General features: G+C 35.6%; 1 protein-coding gene and 1 non-coding gene across 2 annotated transcripts in view; both read left to right on the forward strand.

The window, feature by feature from the left end:
- The window catches only part of LOC115936763 (uncharacterized), a 364,196-nt gene that overhangs the window by 304,568 nt on the left and 35,129 nt on the right, over positions 1-24,499 (forward strand). The window lies entirely within an intron of this gene.
- Positions 8,153-8,259, forward strand: LOC115936781 (U6 spliceosomal RNA). Its single transcript, XR_004072181.1, has one exon. It is a non-coding gene; the product is annotated as a U6 spliceosomal RNA (small nuclear RNA).

The raw sequence follows: 24,499 nt of genomic DNA on the forward strand, positions 1-24,499 counted from the left end.
TGACAGCCTTGCCAGATAAAGTATTCTTGGCTGCATGTTCTTCTCATTTAGTACCCTGAATATGTCTTGCCAGGCCTTTTTGGCTTGCCAGGTCTCTGTGGATAGGTCTGATGTTATTCTGCTATTCCTCCCTCTGTACATAAGGAATCTCTTCCCCCTAACTGCCCTTAAGATGGTTTCCTTGGTTCTAAGATTTGCGAGTTTTACTATTATATGCCAGGGTGTTGGCCTGTTTTCCTTGATCTTTGGAGGGGTCCTCTCTGCCTCTAGGACACGAATGTTTGTTTCATTCCCCAGATTAGGGAAGTTCTCAGCTACAATTCACTCAAGTGTATCTTCTAGTCCTCTCTCTCTCTCCACCCCCTCCAGGATTCCAATAATTCTCACATTGGAACATTTCATGGTGTCACTTATTTCTCTGATTCTATTTTCATGGATTCTGAGTTGTTTTTCCCTGGCCTCCTCTTTTCCCTTTTTATCTATTAAATTGTCTTCCAGGTCACTAATTCATTCTTCTGCCTCACTTACCCTAGCTATTAGATTAGATTAAATTAGATCTCATTGATAGCATTTTTAAGTTCTGCCAATTTAGCTTTCACTTCTGCCCTTAGAGACTCTATGTTGCCATTAATTGATTTCTCCATTCTAGCTATTATCTTCACAATTGCTATCCTGAATTCCATCTCCGACATCTTGGTTATATCTGAATCCATTTGTAAATCTGTGGCATAAGTCATAATCTCTGAGTCTTTCCTATTTTGGGGGTTCCTCCTCCTATTCATTCTGTTGATGGTGATTGAGGGAATGTATAGAGTCCAAATTATTGACCACAGCCCATGCAAGATGCACCTGTTTTCTAGGGACCTTAGGGTTACTGGCCTCTTGTTCTCCCAGCCTGTCTTCTTGGGGAGGGGTCTGCCTCACTATTACTCAGGCAACCCTGTTTGGGCAGAGTTGTCCTGCTCCCTGGGGCGGGGGATGGGCTCAGTGGAAACCGGTTTTGGGGGGCTTTTGTTCTCTGGTGGCTTTCCCTGGCAGCTTTCTGTGTCTCTTCAGAGAGTCAGAGCAGAAGACACCATTTCCAATCCTCTGCCTCAGAGCAGAGAGATCACCATCTCTTCTTCAGTGAACTCTCCAGGCCACACTATCTCCGTTTCTGTCTGTGCTGCTATAAACTGCAGCGTCCTGGGTTGTGAGCCCCTCAGCAGCACTCCCAGGCCTGCCTCCAGGTCGGGGCACATCTCTGCCCTTTGTGCTTCTAAAATCTCCAGCTGCCCCCAGTTCACACCCATGACCCCGCCACTCCGGTTTCCATCTAAAGTCCTTTCCCTGCTGCTATTGGTCTGTGAGTCTGTGCCCCATCCCCAGTGCAGGAGGCTATCACTCACTGGCTATGTAGGATCCCGATGGCCAGGCTCCCTCCCCCTGCCATTTATCCTCCAATATCTGCCTGGGGAATCACAGCTCCCTGCTTTGTACCTCAAAACCAACTGCCTGTGATATTCTGTTTATAGAGATCCAGATCTTCCTACATCTCAGGCTGATTTCGTGGGTGTTCAGAGTGGTCTGGTAGATATCCAGCTCAATTCCGCAGACCAGTTGGAATAAGGTCCCCTACTCCTCCACCATCTTTTCTTCTCTCCCACAATTAGTTCTTTACTCAACTCTCCACCAAAGAGAAAATCAAATTCCCTAAAAATTAGCTCTAAAATCAAAGCCCTCCTAAACTTTTTCATATGACATGGTTTTTTTAGTTGTCAGTAGTCCACTGAAAATACTACTTTTTAGGGGGGACAATGCTGGGTGCACTGAACAGGAATCCATATATCAGTTATCTAGTAATGACGGCAAGTTCTAATGCAATCATCTCAAAACACTCTTCACTCTTTTTTTGTTTTTTTTCCACAACTGTTGTGTCATGAAAGATAAATGGGATTAATTTTAAATTTTTGGAATGATGTGTTGTCTTTAGGATTGCTTTGGAAATCTCTTTGCCCCTAAATATTGAAAGTAATGTGAAGTAATTGGAGGTAATTTGACTAATGTGAAATATTACTACATTCAAGAAAAAAAAAAAACCTTGAAAATATATCTTACCTGAATGGGTACAAATCTTTCAACAATGATAATAAAGTAATTATGAAAATGGATACAGTCATAAAGGAAAAATTCAGAAGAATGGGAAACCACACACCAACTTAATAAAAACAAATGAAGACAGATTGGAGTATAATACTTCATGGAAATTTATTTTGTTAATCATCACATTCAAAAAATTATACCTCTGTCAAAAAGAGGACTGAATTAAACAAGAAAATTATAGGGGTGCCTGCCTGACTTATTCAGAAAAGCATGTGACTCTTAATCTCTGGGTCATGAGTTCGAGCCCCATGTTGGGTGCAGAGATCGCTTAAGTAAATAAATAAATAAATAAATAGACTTAAAAAATATAAATACAGGAACATTAGGTACACAATATGTTAAAAAAAAAAACCCAGTGGTGCTTTATAACATAAGAGCATGTCCATTCTTCCTATTTCAGATTCCCCAATCAAAAATAATAATAATAATAATAATAATAAAATAGGTTGGAATCGAAATAGCTTATTCACTGGAAGTTTAAATTCACAAAACAGTTTGCTGTGTCCAAGATAAAAAAATTGGAGATACCATGAGTAGGAATCTGTTTCTACATTCAGATTGCCAAGTACCTAGTTACCTGATTAATGAAGAAAAGAAATACAGATAATCAAAAAACCAATAAAATTTCCCTGACCTTTATATGAACAATTCCCCCCAAATTAATTGTTTTTCTCTATATAGTGAGTTTTGTGACCAAATCCCAGTTCAAGTGTCTCTCATAGATCTTGTATGTAAGTATTAAAAATTTATTTGTTCATATGGAAAATATTCTAAGATTTAAAATATATCTATTAAGGAGTTCTATTTTGGACCTACATACTAAGCCAAACTTGTCATTTCTAGAGGAGTATCTGACTTGGAAATTTTCTAGTTCAAACTATTCTATGTTTATTTAATTTTTTACTGGTCTGAGCAGAGCTCTGTAAGGACTCTGGATACATCTGTATTGACACTTACCACTGCTGTGAACAGAGGGGAGATGAGAGAAGCGAGAGATGGTTCACTCTGAATCTTCTCCCACCTTCCTTCCTTCTGCCGCTCTCTCCATTTAGGAACAAGGGAGATTGATAGCTAGAGGAACAGCATAGAGACAGATCTGAGTCAAGAGGAGAATCTCTGAGAACAATATTTTTTTAATTCATATGCATGTATATGGATAATCTCTTAGATTCACTATTCTCATCAGAAAACCCTACAGGCACTTAGAATCTTTTTATGTTTTTTTGTTAGTTAACATAAAGTGTTATATTAGTTTCAGGTGTATTGACAGAGTCTTACACTAGGTTCTAGACAGAGGGTGTCTACCACTGAGGGGGGTCAGAATTGCAGAGAGACCCCCTGAGGAACAAACACAGGGAGCCATGGAAGCCTGGGGTAGGACATGAGAACTAGGACCAAACCTGCAGGCCCTTGAGCTGAAGCTCTTTTCAACTCTGAAGAGAACATTTAAAGATATTGTAAACACTAGTCATTTTTCCTGAAAATGTCATGCATCTATCAAAAGAAGTAACTGAAAAATGCACTAAAATATTGGTTACTTGCAACATACACTGAATGTATGCGTGATATTGTTAAAAATATTACTCAATTTCATTCAAATCATTTCTGTAGCACATAATTTCTTTTAATGTTCTTTTAACATAAAAAGTACACTTTTAAAGAAATCAATTTACATTTACACTTCTCAACCTCTTTCAAAATGTGCATGCTTCAAACTCTGCACCATTGACTCTCTGACCTCTTCTCTCACCTCTGTTTCCTCACCCCAGCCACACTGCGTCTCTGGTTGTTTCTCCAACATGCCACACATGCTCATGCCTTAGGGTCTTGGCTTAGGCTGTTCTGTCTGCTTGGAACTCTCTTCCTAGGAATCCTCTGCTTTAAGTAGCTGTTCAAACATCACATACTCAGTAAGGTTTTCCACCCTATGTAAAAGTGCAACCATCCTCCCTCCAACACCACCTTCTTGACCCACTCTCATACCCTGCTCTACTTTTTATTCCCTTTTTCCATTTCACTTATCACTTACTTTTTTACCTTATAAATATCTCATTCATTATGTGTGTGTTTCTTTTTTGATCTATTTTTCATCTCCTCCAGCTAGGTGGAAGCTCGATGTGGAAGGGGTCTTTATTGCTCTTATTCACTGATGTGTCTCAGTTTTCCAGAATTCATGGTACAGAGTAGGTACTTGTGATCGAGAAAGATTTACTGAATCAATGAATGAGTGAGTGACTGAGTGAATCTCTCATTTATTCTGAATCTTACTCAAAATATTACTAGGTGTTAAGGAGGGAAATGATTTTCAATGAGAAACAAATCCTTTGCAGTTCAAGTTGTTTCAATTCATTACTTTCAGTAAATCTAATGGACATTTAAAAAGACACTTAAGAAAATAAGTTAAAGAATGCATGGGATCATAGAGATTTTCCAAATTATTTTAGATTGGACAGGAGCAGAAATATTTAAGACCACTGGCAAAGGAAAGAACATAGAAGGAAGCTATGGAGGACACTGGCAAACTGCTCACCAAATCCATTTCCACTTTTTTCCCTGAGGACACAGCTTGTTACTGAGACAATATTACTGAGTCCGAGCCAATTGAATGCTGGAGAAACTGATGTGCATTGCTTCCAGAACCAGTCCTTTAAAAACTCCTCCCTTGTGATTCTCCATGCCCATTGTCCTTCCCATGATGCAGACCAGCATGGTAGCCCACAAAGTCACCTATTGAACATGGCAGAGCTACAAGATGAAGATTGCCTGCAACCTGGAATCAGTGCTTAGAGAGAGTTTCATGCCATTGTGAAGACCCATTTGGATTTCACATACACATGAAGTATGCTTCTTTTGCTCTAAATTACTGAGAATTTTCAGTTCAAGTATTATGTAGCTAACATTACCTTGAATAATATAGGAATATTCCTACTATGTTAAATAGGAAAAAATTTCTTTCAGGAAATAAAAATGCTAGCATAGTGTAACATGCAGAATCCAGACAGAAGTCTGAGAACCCAGAAGGTATAAAAGATGCTTTTTCTTGCAATGCAAGATCACATACACTGAAGGTTTCAACAAATGTTTCTCATAGGCCTCCTCTCATCTTTAGAACTCAGCTGACATTTTTGTGATCATAGAGAGAACAGCTGGATTATCTGAAAAACTTGCCTCAGAAAGGGATGAGAAAGGTAGTTCATGGTTAAGTTGTGAAGGTCTTCATTGTACCATCATGGGACGATTTTTAAAAGGATCTATGTTTTTTTTTGAAAATTCCTTCTTGAATTAGATTTGGTTTCTAGCAGACAATTGCTTACCTAAGCTCAGCCTCTAACATTTAAGATTCTAATCATTTTATAAATCTAGCGCCTAAAGAAACCCTCAATAATAATTTTTTTCAGTTACAATAAGTTTTAACAAGACAGATGACTAACAAATCTTCAGTTTAGTAAAAGGAGATTTTGAAAATAATGACTCCAAAAACATTACCTTTATAAATCTGGTTCATCTGGAGCTTCAGAAGAGTTTTAAACATATGAATCTTTTTCTAAAAAGTCACTAATTCACATATCCTAGAATAGAAACATCTGTGAAACACAAGTATTTATAATTTATTTATTATATTTATTTAATTACATATTTATTTATACTTGCTGGTGTAAAACTAGGAAATGGTCAAGCAGCTTATATTATCAGCTGCTTGTGAGGACATTAAAATGATATTCTTAACTGACACTTCCATCTAGAGAATATCCTTGCCACCTAAAACAACTATATTCTCTTCAGAAAACTAAGGATGAATGTTTTAAATATTGGCATGCAAGGCTTTGACATATATCTTTCATTTTCCCATATTATATATACCCATAATAGTTTACTTTTTTATGTCATCTGAAAGGATAATTGATTCCATAAAGAAGTAATGATTTACATCAGCAAAAGCAACAATAAAAGAGAATGGTTCTGAATCTACAAGAATATCTGCCTACAGTGTCCCTCTTCCCTTCTATTCACTGTCACAAACTCAAATACCACCACTTTTGTAATCACCCCTTTTTCCATTCTTTACACATAATCACTCCTTTTGTATTCCCTGAGAGGTTAGTTTGTATGTTTATTTTAGCATTAGATTACTGAATTATAATTATTTACTTAAATTTCTGACTTGTCTAGCCAAATATGTGGAAATTAAACAGCATACTGCTGAACAACCTATGAGTCAAAGAAGAAATCCAAAGGGAATAAAAAAAATATTTCAAAACAAATGAAAATGGAAACACCCCACATCAAAACCTATGATGCTACAAAAGCAGTTCTGAGAGGGAGGTTTATAGAGATAAAAGCATATATTAAGAAAATAGAAAGATCTCAAGTGAACAATCTAACTTTATACCTCAAAGAATTAGAAAAAGAACAAACAAAGCCCAAAGTTAACAGAATGAGGGAAATAACAAAGATCAGAACAGAAATAAATGAAATAGACACTAGAAAGACAATAGAAAAGATCAATAAAACTAAGAGCTAGCTTTTCAAAAAGATAAAATTGACCAGGCTTTAGCTAGCCTCAGAAAAAATAAGGAAGATTTATAAATACAATAAAAAAATGAAAGAGAAGACATTACAACTGATACCATAGATGTTCAAAGGGTCATAACAGACTAATATAAACAGTTGTGCTCCAACATTTGGATAACCTAGAAGAAATGGCCAAGACAGAATCATGAAGAAATAGAAAATATGAACAGATCAATAGTGAGTTTGAATCATTAATCATTAATCCAAAAGAAGAAAAGAAGAAAACCCAGGGTGGGATGATTTCACTGGTAAATTCACCCAAATATTTAAAGAACAATTAGTGCCAATCCTTCTCAAACTCTTCCAGAAACTTGAAGAGGAACAAACATTCTCAAACTCATTTTATGAGGCCAACATTACTATGATACCAAAACCAGAGAAGGACACTGTAAGAAAGGAAAACAAACCAATGTCCCTGATGAAGAGATAGAAGCAAAAACTCAACAAAATACTAGCAAAAAGCATTCAACAGCACATTGAAAGGATCATACACAAAGAGGGATTTATCCCTGGGATGCAAGAATAGTCAATATATGTAGATTAATAAATGTCACACACCTCATTGATAAATGAATGATAATCATATGAACATCTTGATAGAAGCAGAAGAAGCATTTGACAAAATACAGCATCCTCTTAGAATAAAAGCCCTCAACAAAATGGGAACAGAAGGAACATACCTCAACGTAACAATGACCATACTTGATAAGCCCACAGCTCACATCATACTCAGTGGTGAAAGGTAGAAAGCTTTTCCTCTAAGATCAGGAACAAGAGAAGGGTGCCCATTCTCATTACTCTTATTCAACATAGTCCTAGAAACCCTGGCTAGGCAAATCAGGCAAGAAAAATAAATAAAATGTATCTAAAGCAAAGAAGTCAAATTGTCTTTACAGGCAATATGATTTTACATATAAAAAATCCTAAAGACTCCACCAAAAATCTCTTAGGTCTAATTGACCCATTCAGTAAAGCTGAAGGATACAAAATCAACATACTGAAATCAATTGAATTTTTATACACTAACAACAGAATATTCTGAAAAAGAATTAAAGAAAACTATCTTGTTCACAATAGCATTAAAAACAATACAATACTTAGGGCAAAATATAACCAAGAAGATGAAAGGTCTGTACATTGAAAACTGTAAGGCTTTGATGTAAAAAATCAAAGGTGACACAAACAAATGGAAAGATATCCTATATTCATGGATAGAAAGAATTAATATTGTTTAAATGTCCATATTACCCAAAGCCATCTATACATTCAGTGCAACCCCTATCAAAATTACCATATCATTTCTCATAGAACTAGAAAAAATAATCCTAAAATTTGTATAGAATCACCAAAGACTCTGAATAGCCAAAGCAATCCTGAGAAAGAACAAAGCTGGGAGCATCACACTTTCTGATTTTAACCTATACCATGAACCTATAGTGTGCTCGCTTTGGCAGCACATATGCTTAAATTGGAATGATACAGAGAAGATTAGCATGGTCCCTGCGTAAGGATGACACAAAAATTTGTGAAGTGTCCTATACTACAAAGCTGTCATAATGAAAACAGTATGTTACCGGCATAAAAATAGACAGAAAGACCAATAGAACAGAATCTGGAGTGAACCCTCACATATATGACCAGCTAATAATTAACATGGAAGCCAAGAATATAAAACAAGGAAAGGATAGTGTCTTCAATAAATGGTTCTAGGAAAACAGATTAACTTCATTCAGAAAAATAAAATTGGATGCCACCCTTGACATCTGATCACCCCCAATGTCTAATCGAATTCCTTCTCCTCCACCATCCCCTGTGTGATATCTTATTACCCTGGCTTGCCTGTAGCAAGAATCTGTTGAGTCTTTTTAGCCAGAATCCTCCCTTATCACTGATGTTTCTTCTAAGTAATTTTCTATCCACTGACCCCCCAACCTACTTCTTGGCTATAAATCTCCATTTGTCCATGGTGTATTCAGAATTGAGCCCAGGTCTGAACGAGGTCTCTTTTCCCCTATTGCAATAGTCCTGAATAAAATCTACTTGTGCCACTTAAACTTCTGTCCAGCCCTGATTTTCTTTAATGGTAGGTTAAAAGTAAAAAGATAGAGGGTGCCTGGGTGGCTCAGTTGGTTAAGCATCTGTCTTTAGCTCAGATCATGATCCCGGGGTCCTGGGATCTAGTCCTACGTTGGGCCCCCTGCTAAGCGGGGAGTCTGCTTCTCCCTCTCCTTCTGTTGCTCTCTCTCTTTCTCTCTCTGTCAAATAAATAAATAAAATCTCAAAAAAAAGTGAAAAGATAGAAAATGACATACTATGAGAACGCTAACCAAAAGGAAGTGAAGATATCTGTGTTAGTATCAAATAACAGTGACTTCAGAGCAAAGAAAATTACCAGAATTAAAAAATGATAAAAAGGTCAATCTATCAATAATACACAACAATTTAAAATGTGTCTTCATCTGAAAATGGAACTTCAAAATACATAAAGCAAAATCTGTTTGAACTGAAAAAAAAAACCAGAAATATTCACAATGACAGTTGATGATTTTAACACTTCTTTCTTGGTAATTGATACAAAAGGTAAACAGACAACAAGGATACAGAATATATTTTAAACTTGGACACCACTGAAATCGAAAACTTCTGTTTTGCAAAGACATTAAGAGAATGAAAAGATAAGCAATAACCTGAGAGAAAATCATTGCAAATCACACACCTAACCAAAGATTTGCATCCAAAAAATGTAAATAACTTTCAAACATCAGTAATAAGAAAACAACCCAATTTTTAAAAATGGGCAAATGATTTGAGAGATAGTTCACAAAAGACATATGAATGTCAAACAAGTACATGGAAAGATGCTCCACATCATCTGTCACAAGGATTAAGCATAATAAGAGTTGCAATGGGTCCTCAAAATGAAATAATGTTCAGTTGGCTACAGTGTTTAAGTATTAGAATAACAAAATATGAAAAAAAAACAGAAGCTCGATGTCTTGCAGTAAAATATTTACAATTTTCCTTTCACTTTATGTTGTAAAAAGGATAGAAATAATAGGAATGTCTTAGAATGTCTTAGTCAAGTTTTAAAATGAAAATATGTGAAATATTGTATCATTGTGCTTTCTCCTATTTTATATGTTTGTTACCAAAATATTATTACCATTGCCAAAATAAAGATAGAATACAGTTTTAAAATGAGAATATGTGAAATATTATATCATTGTGCTTTCTCCTATTTTTATATATGTTTGTTGCTGATATATTATTACCACCTCCAAAATAAAGATGGAGTAGCAAATAAAGTCAAAGCTGCATTTTCTCTATGCTGTTGAATAAAGAAGAGCATACTTAACGTAACAGAGTATGTGAAATCTAGAACCTGAGAATTCCAATAATTTCCAAATATTTCTGCTGTTTGGATTTGCAGAACGCTTTTGCTAGGGAGAATTCATTCTCAATGTCCGACTTGGTTTAGATCTTACCAAAGAATTTTTTCAATTCTAATACCCTGCACTGGCATACTGTACACAAAAAGACACTCTCATATACTTCTAGATAGAGTATACAGTAGCTAAAAAAACCTACAAGGTAATCATCAATACATAAAATAATTCTGAAAATAAAAGAATCACCTTATCTTTAGCATATAGTTATTAACAATAACTAATATTCAACACATAATATATTCTAGGCACTTTGGCAGATGCATGAAATTAAATACCTTCATGAATCATTTCAACACATGTATCAAATAGACAATATTTTTGTTATATCAATTTTATTTATGAAAAAATTTTTAAGAGTGCTATCCAGTGTCATACAATTAGTAGAAATAGAACTGTGAGCACCTAAATAGATACACAAAATACTTAGTATCATACTCCCACTAATAGCAAATGCTTAGTGAATAGTAGGATTTTAAAAATAATTTTAAATGATTATTTTTATACTCATTTTTTAAAAATCACTACTAAAATCTCCTTTATTTGGGTAAAATTTGGAAAAAATGATTTCAAGTGTCTCTTGACAGCATTGTTTGTGACAGCAAGTGTAACAGAAGGGTTGTATTTAATAGGGAGTATTTTGTAATCTGCTAGTTGACCTCAGAAGATCTACGAGGAAGGCAGAAGCATTTCCAGAGGTTTCCAAGGAAACAAGTCCTTGATTAGAAAGGAAAGAATTAAATTCTGCAGCTCTGGCAAGAGTAGAGACTGGAAATATTATTATAGGCATACCTCATTTTGTTGTGCTTTCCTTTATTGCATTTGTTTTACAAATGTTTGTGGCAACCCTGCATGAAACAAATCTATAGGCACTATGTTTCCAAAACCACTTGCTCACTTCCTGTCTCTGTGTCACACTTTGGTAATTCTCACAATATTTCAAACTTTTTGATTATTATTACATTTCTTTTTTTTTTTAAATATTTTATTTATTTATTTGACAGACAGAGACACAGCAAGAGAGGGAATACAAGCAGGGGGAGTGGGAGAGGGAGAAGCAGGCTTCCCGCCGAGCAGGGAGCCCGAGGCAGGACTCGATCCCAGGACCTGGAATCATGACCTGAGCCGAAGGCAGACACTTAACGACTGAGCCACCCAGGCGCCCCTCAAACTTTTTGATTATTATTACATTTCTTAAGGTGATCTGTGATCAGTGATTACAACTGTCTGAAAGCTCAGATGATGGTTAGCAATTTTTAGCAATAGAGTGTTTTTAGTTGAAGTATGTACACTGGTTATTTTAGACATAATGCTAGTGCACACTTAGGATACAGTATAGTGTAAACATAACTTTTATATGCACTAAGAAACCAAAATTTTCATCTGATTCACTTTATTATGATACTCGCTTTATTGCAGGCATCTGGAACCAGACCCTCAATATCCCAACGTATACTGTAGTATGGTTACAAGATCACTTGAGCCTTTGCTAAAAGTAAAGAAATGAATTTTATATTTCCTTTTCTGCGTGCTTCCTTTCTATTCTTGTACTCATTTTTGCTAAATTAGAAAATACTAAAACATGTTTACTGATAAACTTTTATTATCGTCACATCTATACTGCCTTTCTTTCTAAATTTCCATTTTAAATGTCATTCTAATACATAAATTTGTACCTTCATGTAATGGGAGATACAGGGAACACTTCTGAATCTTCATCATAATTTTTTCAATGCAAACATTTCACTCTGTACTTTCACTGTTGTAAATGAGCTTAATGGAAGAAAAGCTCCCTGGCTAATGTCTAATTATAGTGGCATAAATAGTAGAATTAACATCCCCTCCACTTCCTCGCACAGTTACTCACGAAGTACCTTCTGTGACCTCTTGTCCATAGACAATAGGTCATTGATTTGTAATAACTGTCATTAATTAAAATGCTGGAGCTTTGTTTCTTAATCTCCTTTAGAATAAATGTCCTGATGTTAATTGCCTTACTTTTTTGCACTGGTTAATTTTCCTTTCTTTTCAAAATATGGAAAAGTAAAGCTGCATCCTAGCAAAAAAAAAGTTTATCTTCAGCAGAAGCCAGAAATTACTGGCTTAGACTGTTAAATATTTCATAACTTACATTATTATCCTGGCTAGTTTGCCATTAACCATTGAGTTTATAGAAAATATCAACAAAACTTGAACAAAATCCCCCTTTTTACAGTATGTGATATATTAAATATGGTTTCAGTGGGTCCCTTCTGTATTATTCTCTTCAATTTCTATGACAAATAGGAAAACAATAGGTCTCATCTGAGATCTAAAAGTTGTCAAATATTAGCATCTCTAGATTTCTTCCTCCAACAAATCTAGTTTTCTCTCCTTGAGATTCATGCTCCTCATGAAAAAAAAATCTACTTTCTGTTTGAAAATAATGTCTGACCACCGGCTCCTTATATGGCACCAGCATGCTCTCTGCCATCTGGATCATCCAGGAATCTGGAAAGACTTCCCCTATCCCACATTGACACTTGCTTTTGAGGCTGCCAGAGTACTTGCCTAATCCCAGGGAACAAAAGAGCCAAAAGTGAGAATGTGGAGGAGAAAGAAGGAGAATACTGATCACAAAATGCAATTGAGGGTACAGTCCTCCTCAGCCAGCCAAGACATGAGGGAAGAGTAGTGTGTATTCCTTATAGTCAGAGTGACAAAGATCCCACCTCAGATTTGCTAAATGAGATTTTAGGAGAAATTTCCTTAAAACTGTCCATAGAAACCATTCTTGTTCTTGATTTCTAAGAAAGAAATTTCAGCAAGGCTTGTATAGCCAGTGAGCAATTTAAAGAGCAGTCTACACTACCTATCTCGTCTAAATATCTCACCTAGCTAAATCACTCCTACATCAAAACTTAATGAATGACAGTGGAGCACTATGAAAAAAAAAATTTCAAATCAAGGGAAAAGAATTCAGTTTCAAAAATAGTGTGACATTAATTAATGGGATGGTGGGGGGTATTTTTTTAATTGACTTGGTAATAAAGATAAAACCAAGTATTTAACTTTTTTTAAGACCATGAAATACATGTGAGCACTAAAAGAGCAATGACATCAAATTGGTCTTTCAAAATACTATATATATGGAATTTCTGGTCATAGCATGAAGTGTTAGGTCACTACAACCCATTCCTTCTGCTGCATACAAGCAAAACTCTAAACAAAATACAAAGAACAACCACCTGAGCACTCTGAACATTAAACATAACAAGTAGATTGTGGACGGGACTCAAAGCTTAGAGAAGCAAGTTTGTGACCTGGGTTTTCCATTTTTCCCTCAGTCTTTAGTTTACTCCTATTTTTCTGGCACCAGAAAAAAGAGTAGATGCAGGTAGAGGGAGAATCCTCTAGCAGATAGAGCCAGAGAAGAGGACTCCATAGATCTGTATATAAACCACCAAAGTCTCAGGCTCATAACTTGTGCAAGTTGTGTGTGTCCAACACAAATGCAGATAAGCACAGTAAAGGCTTTGAGAACTGAACTAATACTACAATAACCAAGCACAAAGGTTAAGAAGGAATTTGCAGTTCGAAGTCCAAACAAAAGTGAGTTGCTTTTTTGCACAAAATAATAATAAATAAAAAATTGAAAAACTGTCAACATTTTCCAAGTGAGTGTAACAGAAACCAGTGTCCATTCAACATAGCATTCAAAATGTCCAGGGTTCCATGTAAAAAATTATTTCATATGCAAGAGCCAGAAAATGTGATCACTTCTCAAGGAAAGGCAATTAACTGATACCAAACTCCGGACAACCCCAAAGTTGGAATTAATCAGAGAAATACTATAAAGTAGAAATTTTAGCTGTGCTCTACTTGAAGACATATAAATATGCTCAACTTAAAATGACTATGAGATAGAAATTCTCAGACACAGAAAATATTTTCAAAAATTTATAAAATTTATTAAAATTTTTAAAAATTTAGAATTGAAAAATATTTCAATATCTGACATTTTTTGAACTCTAGATGGAATCAAGAGCAAAACAGGAGATGAGAAAGGAAAGAGTCAGTAAACTTGAAGATAACAAATTTTCTAATCTAATGAACAGAGAGAAAAAAATAGAAAAAATGAACAGAGCTTTAGGAATCTGTGGGACAACATCAAAAAGTCATATATGTGTTATTGGAATCTCAGAAAGAAAAGAGAAAGATATTAGGGCAGAAAAATTATCTGAAGAAATAGTATCTGAAACCTTCAAAAATATGTTGAAAGAAATGAATTGACAGATTTAGGAAACTCAGCAAACACCAAACAGGAAACTTAAACACACACACACACACACCTAGGCCTACCATAATCAAAGTACTAAAAGACTAAGATAATGAAAAACATTTTGATGATTTGTTCCTTTGCTATACAGTTTCCTCAGAAAGCTGAAAACAGAACTATCCTATGATCTAGTAATTGCACTACTGGGTATTGACCCAAAAAATACAAAAACACTAATTCAAAGGGATACATGCACCCCAGTGTTTATAGCAGCATTATTTACAATAGCCAAATTATGGCAAAAGCCCAAGTGCCCATTGATAGATGAATGGATAAAGAAGATGTGGTACACACACACACACACACACACACACACACAGAGGAATATTATTCAGCCATAAAAAAGAATGAAATCTTGCCATTTGCAAAGACATGGCTGGAACTAGAACATATTATGCTAAGCAAAATAAGTCACTCAGAGAAAGACAAATATCGTATGATTTCACTCATGTGTGGAATTTAAGAAACAAATGAGCAAAGGGAAAGAAGAGACAAATCAAGAAATAGACTCTTAATAGAGAACAAACTAATGGGTACGAGAAGGGAGATGGATGTGGGATGGATGAAATAGGAGATGGGGATTAAGGAGTACACTTGTTGTGATGAGCACTGGGTGCTGCATGGAACTGTTGAATCACTATACCATACAACTGAAACTAATAAATTTAAATTTAATTTTAAATTATTTTTTAAAATTTAAAAAATAATGACCAAAAAACCCCATTCTGAAAGCATAAAGGGAAAATGACATATTGAATATGGACCACAAATTTCTCATCAATAGCCCTGGAGGCCAAAAAGCAGTGGAACATCTTTAAACTATGAAGGACAAGAACTGTCAACTAAGAGCTCTACACCTACCAGAAGTCCCTTTCAGGAATTAAAGTGAAATAAAAGTATTCTCAGATAAAGAAAAACTGAGAGGATTGGAGTCAGAAGTTCTGCTCTACCAGAAATTCTGAAGCGAAATTCTTCAGGTAGAGGGAAAAGATTCCAGAGACATGCATGGGTCTTTAAGAATGCAGCAAGAGTAAACAGAAATTGGGGCACCTGGGTGACTCAGTCGGTTAAACATCTGCCTTCAGCTCAGGTCATGATCCCAGGATCCTGGGATAGAGTCCCATATCGAGCCCCTGCATCCGGCTCCCTGCTCAGTGGGGAGTTAGTTTCTCCCTCTCCCTCTGCCCCTCCCCCTCCCTGCTGCCCCTCCCCCTCCCTTTTCCTCCCATCCCTCTCTCCCCCTCCTTCCGCCCCTCCTCCTCCCTCTGCTCATGCTCTCTCTCTCTCTCTCTCAAATAAATAAATAAAATCTTTTTTAAAAAAAGAACAAACAAATGATGATTAGGATAAAAATAAAGAACTGCTTTTCCTCTTAAGTTTTTAAAATAGAGATATGACTGTTGAGAATAAAAAATGATAATGTTGGCTGATAGGGGTTTGACTGTATATCAGTGTGATACATATGATAACCATGATATAAAGGTCAGTGGGAAATGTGCTGTCCAATGACCAATATAACTGCAAGGTTTCTACATTTTACCTGATGTCGTGCAATACTGCAGTATTAACTCCAAGTAGGGCAGGGAGGCATATTGTAATTCTTAAAGAAACACTTAAAAAATGCAAAGAGATATGACCATAAAAATAGTAGCCTAATTTTAAAAGAACATCTTTTGGAAAATCAAATAATCCAAAAGGAAGCAGAGGAACAAAAACAGAATAAGACAAAGAGATAACAAAGAAGATGGTAAACCTAAATCCATTCATACTAAAAACTACATTAAAAGTTAATCATTTAAACACTATAATTAAAAGGCAGGTATTGACAGAGTGGGTAAAAAAGAAAGACCTCAAAATATGTTGCTTAAAAGGGGCCAATTTTACATGTAAAATCAATGATGAAAATAAATGTATGAAAAAAACATACAGCATGAAAATCAGCTGAAAATGACAATATGAATGTAAGGCTAAATAGTCTTCAAAACCAGATTATAACCGGAAATAAAAAGATACATTTCATAATCATAGATGCACCTCATAACAGAGTTTAAAATACATGAAGAAATAGGAGAAAGCTTGAATGCGTGTTACTAAATGAAAAGAAGCCAATCTGAAAAGGCTAATTTATTCTATGATTCCAACTGTATCACATTCTGGAAAAGGCAAAACTCTAGAGGCAGTGAAAAGATCAGTGGTCGCCAGGGGTTGGAGGGGTGAGGAATGAACAGGCAGAGCACAGGGGACTTTAAAGCAGTGAAGCTATTCTGTATGATACTACAATGGTGGATAAAGGTCATTATACATGTGTCAAAACCTATAGAATGACAATAGCAAAAGCGAGCTATAATGTAAACCATGAACTTTGGGTGATGATGTGCTAATGTTGGTTTATTGATTATACTAAACGTTCCATTGTGATGTGGGATGTCAACAGTGGGAGAGGTTGTGCATTTATGTGGGAAGGGAGTATATGAGAATTCTCTGTACTTGTTGCTGAGCTTTGCTATGAGCCTACAACTGCTCTAAAAAATAAATAAATAAATAAACTCTATTTAAGAAAGTACAAGGATTGAGGCACCTGAGTGGCTCAGTTGGTTAAGCACAGGACTCTTGATTTTGGCTCAGGTCATGATCTCAGGGTTGTGAGCTCGAGCCCCGCGTCAGGCTCCGGGGTCAGCAGGGAGTCTGCTGGAGATTCTCTCTCCCTCTCCCTCTGCCCCCCTCACCCCCTGCTCTCTCTCCCTCTCTAAAAAATAAAAATAAAAAAAATACTGGGAGAAAAAATCATGAAATCTAGAAAAAATAGCCAAATTTCTTGAAAAACTTTGAACAAAATTGTCAACAAGAAAAGTATTACATCTTATTTGTTCTATAGCTATTAAACCATAATTAAAGAACAAGTCAGGCCCAAATGGCTTCAACAAAAGGAGAGGACAGCACAGTTTTGACAGAATTGTGCTGATCTTTAGAAATTCTTCACAAAATAGAAAATGTGGATAAAATCCACCTTTATACTAACCTGACAATTACAAGAAGGAAGAAGTAGAGACCAGTCTTACTCATGAACATAAACTAAAATTTAATAATAAACACAATATTGGCAAATCAGATGCAGTCATATATAAGAACAGTAACGCATCATGACAAAATGGAGTTAATTTTGGCATGCAAGTTTGGTTTCAATCTGAAAAGAAATCAATATATCTCACACTAAAAGAATAAAAAAGGAAAATTGAACATGATTATTTCAATAGATGCAGAAAAAAAGCATTTAATAAAATTCAACACCTTGTTCATGATAAAAATCCTAGGAAACTACAAATAGAGATACTCTTCCCTAATCAGATAAAAAGTGTATTTTAAAATAATCCTGATCCATATAATTCTTGAAGGGATAAAACTGAAATCTTTCCTCCAGGGACCAAGACTGAGACAAAGTTGGGCACTATTACTCCTTCTATTCAGCATTTTGCTGAAGGCCTATCAAATATAATACAGCAAAATGAAAATTTAAAAAGCATAAAAATTTTAATGCAACAAGTAAAATTGCCATTATTCACAGGTGACATGATTGTGTACAAGAATATCCAAATGAGGGCGCCTGGGTGGCTCAGATGGTTAAGCGTCTGCCTTCGGCTCAGGTCATGATCCCAGGGTCCTGGGATCGAGTCCCGCATCGGGCTCTCTGCTCCTTGGGAGCCTGCTTCTCCCTCTGCCTCTCTCTCTCTGTCTCTCATGAATAAATAAATAAAAATCTTTAAAAAAAAAAAAAAGAATATCCAAATGAATCTACAAATCAACTTTTAGGATTAATAAGTGAGTTTAGCAAGTTCGCTTATTCCAAGGTACAGATAAAAACCGATTCTATATGTTAGCAATGTAAGATAGGAAAATCAAAACTATAAAATAATTCCATTTACAATAGCATCAAAAAAGTCAAATTCATAAAAAAAAACCCTAGCTAAATAAATGAGGAAAATTTTTAAAGATCTAAATAAATGGAGGAATAGATCAAGTTAATGATTAAGAGGATTTGGTATTTTAAAATATCAGTTTTCTTTTAATGTTCTTTAGATTCTATTATTCCCAATAAAAATCCTGGTAAGTGTTCTATGATAAGCTGATTTTAAAATTTATATGGAGGGGCACCTGGGTGGCTCAGTCAGTAGAGCATGCGACTCTTGATCTCTGGGCTGTGAGTTTGAGCCCCACGTTGGGTGTAGAAATTACTTAAAAAATAAAATAAAATATTTAAAAATAAAAATATATAAAATGTATATGGAAAGTCAGAGTCAAGAATGACTAACTCACTCTTGAAGATAAATAAAGTTGGAAGATTTTCCTACCTGGTATCAAAACTTATAAATCTACAATGATAAGACAGTATGGTATTAGGGCAAGATTTGAGTAAAATGCATAACTGGAACAGAGTAGGAAGTTCAGAAACACATCCACACATATATGACCACCTGTCTTGTGATCTAGGTGGCACTGGAGGGAGGGCTTTTTTTCAAAATATTGTGCTAGATAAGTTGAATATTTATGGTGGGGGGGAAGTAAACTTGACCCCCATTTCGTGTCATAACCCAAAAAACTACTCCAGGTGAATTCTAATTTTTAAAGTGTAAGGTAAAGCATTAAAGTTTTTTTTTGTTTTGTTTTGTGGGGTTTTTTTTATTCTTATGTTAATCGCCATACATTACATCATTAGTTCTAGATGAAGTGTTCCATGATTCATTGTTTGTGAAGCATTAAAGTTTTAGAATAAAATACACAATATCTTTATGACTTGGGGACTTGTAAAGACTTTTTAAACAGGACACAAAACCTCTAACCATAAAAAATAAATCACCTATTGGACTTCATTAAAATCATGACCCTCTGGGTTAATCAAAAGACACCATTATGAGAGTGGAAATGTGTAAAGGAATACACATATTTTATCCATATATATACTACCTGTATATTAAATGTATTACATACATGTATATGCATATCCAGAATGTAGAAAGAACCTTCACAAAGCCTGTTTAATAGACAAATGGACAGAAGATATGGTGAACAGGTACTTCACAAAGGAATATACTCAAATGGCCAAACATGTTCAATATCATTAATCATCAAGGAAACACAAATTAAAACCACAGTGAATGCCACTATGTGCTCACGAGAACGCTAATATGAAACACATGCATGTGAAAGGAACAAGTGTGAGTGAGGATTTGAAGCAATGAAGCATCTTGTGCATTGCTCTTGGGAATTTGCATCAGCGAAGTGTCTTGGGAAACTGACTTTAGTTACCTCCTCTCAGCTACTAGCTCTAACTATGATGCAACAATTTTACTCTTAGTACTATACCCAAAAGACGTGTATATATATCCACAGCAGCTTCATTTATGATAGACATTTAAATGAATGTCAAACCTGGAAAAATACTGTAGGATGCTAGAAATCAAAACGGTCATTCCTTTGGGGAGGAAGGTAATGACAGGGAGGGGCCTGAGGGAAGTGTTCGTGGTGCCAGTAATTTTCTGTATGTGGTGCTGAGTGATGGTTATGCAAGTGCATCTCCTTAATAATTCATTTTAGATCTATGCATATTATGTGATTATACTTCAGTAATCAATGTTTGCTTCAAAAAATGAGATAGACCACTTAACACTATCCTTCAGGAATTAACATTTTAACTTATCAGTATTTAATTGAGAATACCACCTGGTTCTGAACCCCAACCCCATAGGCCTCTTAGGTTTGTATGTAAGTGTAGACTGAAGTGTAAGCTGAAAAGACAAAGGTTGATCAGATCATAAACAGACTTTTTAAGATATATGCAGGCATCTCACCCTCCAAGCAGTGGGTATCACCAAGGTTCCAGGGAGAAGCAGCAGATCAAGCAGTACTTTAGGAAATGTAGGTCCAGTAGAATATTAGAAATGTAGCAATGGAAGGATTTCCTGAATTGCCATTATGCATATGCTCATCAATGGAAAATGTTTATTGCCAACACATAATTCTCACCAGAGGTGCAGAAATGATTGGTCTCTCAAGTTCAACATACGTAGAATGCACATTTTACTCTCACACTTGTCTTCTGACAGTATTTTCTATTTCTCTTGATATCACTTCCATCCACGTTGCTATATATCTGGGGGCTTCATGCAACATAGAATGAATCTTTTGTCTGGTTTTTCTGCCTTATACATCCCTTCCCAGAATGGATCCCATGGACCCCATTTCTACAGCATCCCCTTACATCAAGTGCCTCCTCACAGTTAACCTGGCCTTCTCACTGACCTTCCTTCGTCCAGCACCTCTGTCTTCAATCTGTGCTCCACCCTGCTGCACCTAAATGTTAAAAGTAAAAAATAAGTAAACAAGTAAATAAATAGACAAAATTTTGAGGCAGCCAACTTATTCATGTCATCATTTAAGTTCTTCAAGTCTCTTCAGTGTAAAAGGCAAAGTCCATTCCCTTTCACCTAAGACACAAGTAAGGTGATATTCAAAACATTTATCAACTAGTACCAAGTGGACATAATGTCCTCGGTGGTCTTACCCCTGCTTCCCCTTCAGCCTGTTCTTGGCTGCTTTCATGTAACCACTTTGTGCTTCAACAATGTAGATTCCATCTTACTTTGATCCCTGGAAGGTTCAGAGCTTCAGAACTCATGGCCCAAGTTTAGTAACTATATGGTGTATCAAAGCACGCATTTCAAAGCACAAATCTTCTTTGTAATATCTTATTATGCTACTTCTGTCCATTTGTCCTTAGTCAAAATAGTAATCCTAAGTTATACATATGCATATATTTCTATTTTATATGTATCTATATATCTTATGATATATACATGATCTATATATGCTTAGTATATAAACATATACAGGTAGGGGTGTGTGTGTGTGATGTTGGAGTGTCCCAGAGCTCCATTTTGCATCTCTTCTCCATTTACACTCTCTTACACTCTCTTGGAGATGTGAACCCATCTCATAGCTTTAAATGTCATCCCTATGCTGATGACTTCCAAATGTGATCTCCAACCCAGAACTCTCTCTCCTGAACATCAACAAAACAGCATCAACTTGATGCATAAAAATCCTGGAAGAAGGTATTTTTTAAAAGAATTTATGTAGTAACCCATTTTGATAAGGTCAATACTACCAAGTAAGTATTACTGGAGTTACTCAAATTCCACATTTCTAGTGAATGCCAGTGCTTGCATTGCTTTTTAAAAATGTGTTTATTTTAAAGATAAGATCACATCATTCCACAAAGTAATATTTATGTCACACATATGACAAATATGTGAAAAATGCATTTTGTTGGATTTTAAGTGTTTTTTTTTTTAAGAATGCTCATGATAACTTGTTAAACAAAAGACAACAGGACCAAAATGGAGTCACTAGTGCTAAGCTCATGTCACCAAACCAAGACTTAGTACCTAACCTAACTACAGTTTCAACCTGTCCCAAGTTTGTAATTTTAAACTAGTAAATCACTAAATTACTTAGTGAGGTAATCCACCTGATAGACCCTTCCCTCATCCAGAGAAACATGAGATCATCTACTCTATCCTTGTCCCTATTGACCTGTACCTTTAAATTTTCCCATTTTTATACAGCTCTTTGGAGCTCTTTCCTATCTTTCTGTCTGCTAGACGGGATGCTGCTTGATTCATGAATTGCTTAATAAAGTCAGTTTGATCTTTAAATTTACTTGGTTGAACTTTGTTTAACAGACTTTTTCTTTCAATAATTAAAGTTTGTTTCAAAAATATAGTGGGCAAACTACATGCCTTATATGTGACAAATATATCAAAATTTGTTTGTTGTATTTTTCTTATAAAATTCTTAATTACTTCTACCAAGAATTAAACAAGCTTGGTTTAAATGCATAGCATATTTTTCCTTTTTTAAAAATTTTAATTCCAGTATAGTTAACATACAGTGTTATATTAGTTTCAGATGTATAATATAGTGATTCAATAATTCTATATATTACTCAGTGCTTATCATAAGGGTGCTCTTTAATTCCCATCACCTGTTTCACCCATCCCCCACTCTCCATGCCTCTAGTGACCATCTGTTTGTTCTCTATAGTTAAGAGTCTGTTAAGAGTCTATTTTTTGGGTTGTCTTTTTTTTCCTTTGTTTTGTTTCTTAAATATCACATATGAGTGAAATCGTATGGTATTTGTCTTTTTCTGACTTATTTTGCATAGGATTATATTCTCTAGACCCATCTATGTTGTTGCAAATGGCAAAATTTCATTCTTTTTTTATGGCTGAATACTATTTCATCACACCTTCTTTATCAATTCATCTATTGATGGATGCTTGGGTTGCTTCATAATTTGACTATTGTAAATAATGCTGTAATAAACATAAGGGTGTATATGTCCTTTTGAATTCATGTTTTTGTATTTGGCTAAATAATGATTACTGGATCATATGGTAGAACTGATAAATGAATTCAGTAAGGTCACAAGATACAAAATCAATGTACAGAAATCAGTTGCATTTCTATACACTAAAAATGAAGCAGCAGAAAGAGAAATTAAGAAAACAGCATATTCTAAAAAATTAGCTTTTTAAAAACCATGTATTGGTGTTTAATTATGGAAGTAGAGCCTCCATGAAATGTGGGATAGGGCTCAAATATAAAAATTAGACCTCACATAACTGTGGGAGGATCTGGGAAAGTGGGGACCAGGAGAGCAGTTAAAGGATCAAATATGTAGTCACCAACCAGTAATCTGAAAAGTTAAAACATACACCTCACCAAATGGGAGTGAGAAGGAAGGCAAGTAAGTAGGGAGGCCTATGGTGAGCCTGCCTCTGTGTTGTTGCTCCTCCAGTGGACTGCTGCTTAGCCTCTGCTGGTGGGCCAGGGGCTGGTGTTGGTCAGTGGGGCCGCCAGGCAGGAAGAAGACCTGGACGTGTAGTAGAGGAAGCAAGAAGCTGGAACCTGCCGGCTCTTCTGCAGCTGTCATCACATCTAACCACAATGACTTTACTAGAGATTAAAAATCTCCTGCTTCACTTCGACCCTCTCAATCTCACACAAATACCACTTTTGGCCTACTCTAATCCAGAACTACCTTGAAGGACCTTCCATCCCCTTCTAATCAAATTCTCCCCCTTTTTTCCCTGAGATATCCATTATATCAGCCATTTCCTCTAGCACCTGAGTTTACTTAAAATGAACATATCCCTCCAGCCTTCTTACCAGATTTCCTCTCCAACCACTTCACTGCTGTTCTTTCATATTTGTGATGATCCCTCTCTATCCAGCACTTTCCATATAACTACCTTGCCCCATGCTTATCTTTTCCAATATTATATACTATGGAGATTGTGCCATAGTATTTATGTAACAGTGGGTCTTCTTTCTCTGCATCTGTCTAAAAAATTTCTATTGCTGAAGCTGACCAATAGGGTGAAACTTGATGGATAAAGCTAAAAAATCAGTTTGATGTCTTACCCAGATAGGGTCTCAGGACCTTCAGTTTCCTGGATTTTACCCTTGTTATCCCTTTCTTATAGACTAACAAAGACTAAGAATTTTCTTATAATGGCACAGAAACAGTCTGAGTTTACATTTGAATCAGTTCCTCTTTACCCCCAAATCCCAGGAGGGCAAAACAGAGGCAGATCTAGGTGGAAGCTGTATATACAGTAAATCTGTATCACAATTGAGATTAAGAAACCGCAGTTCTTTATAATGGGAAGCAAGCAAATAGGCCCAACATTTGCCCTGGAGGGAGATGTTATCTTTATTATACTAATTTGCAAACAAACCAGCCCTCTGCTTCAGAGAAAAAGACTATCTCTATCCTCTAAGGCTGTTTGCTATACAAATATCACTGGAAAGATAATCTCGAACAAGAGCTGTAGTTATCACTTTAAAAAAATACAAAGAGGTATACTTAAGGCAATAGTACAAATAAAATGGAATAGTGAACAAAACAATTATTCTAAAATAAGGCTTAAAAGGAAGAAAAAGGAACAAAGAAAAAACAGTA

The sequence above is a fragment of the Leptonychotes weddellii genome, chromosome 2, assembly GCF_054177405.1.
Source record: "Leptonychotes weddellii isolate Sample4059 chromosome 2, ASM5417740v2, whole genome shotgun sequence".
NCBI classification, from domain to species: Eukaryota; Metazoa; Chordata; class Mammalia; order Carnivora; family Phocidae; genus Leptonychotes; species Leptonychotes weddellii.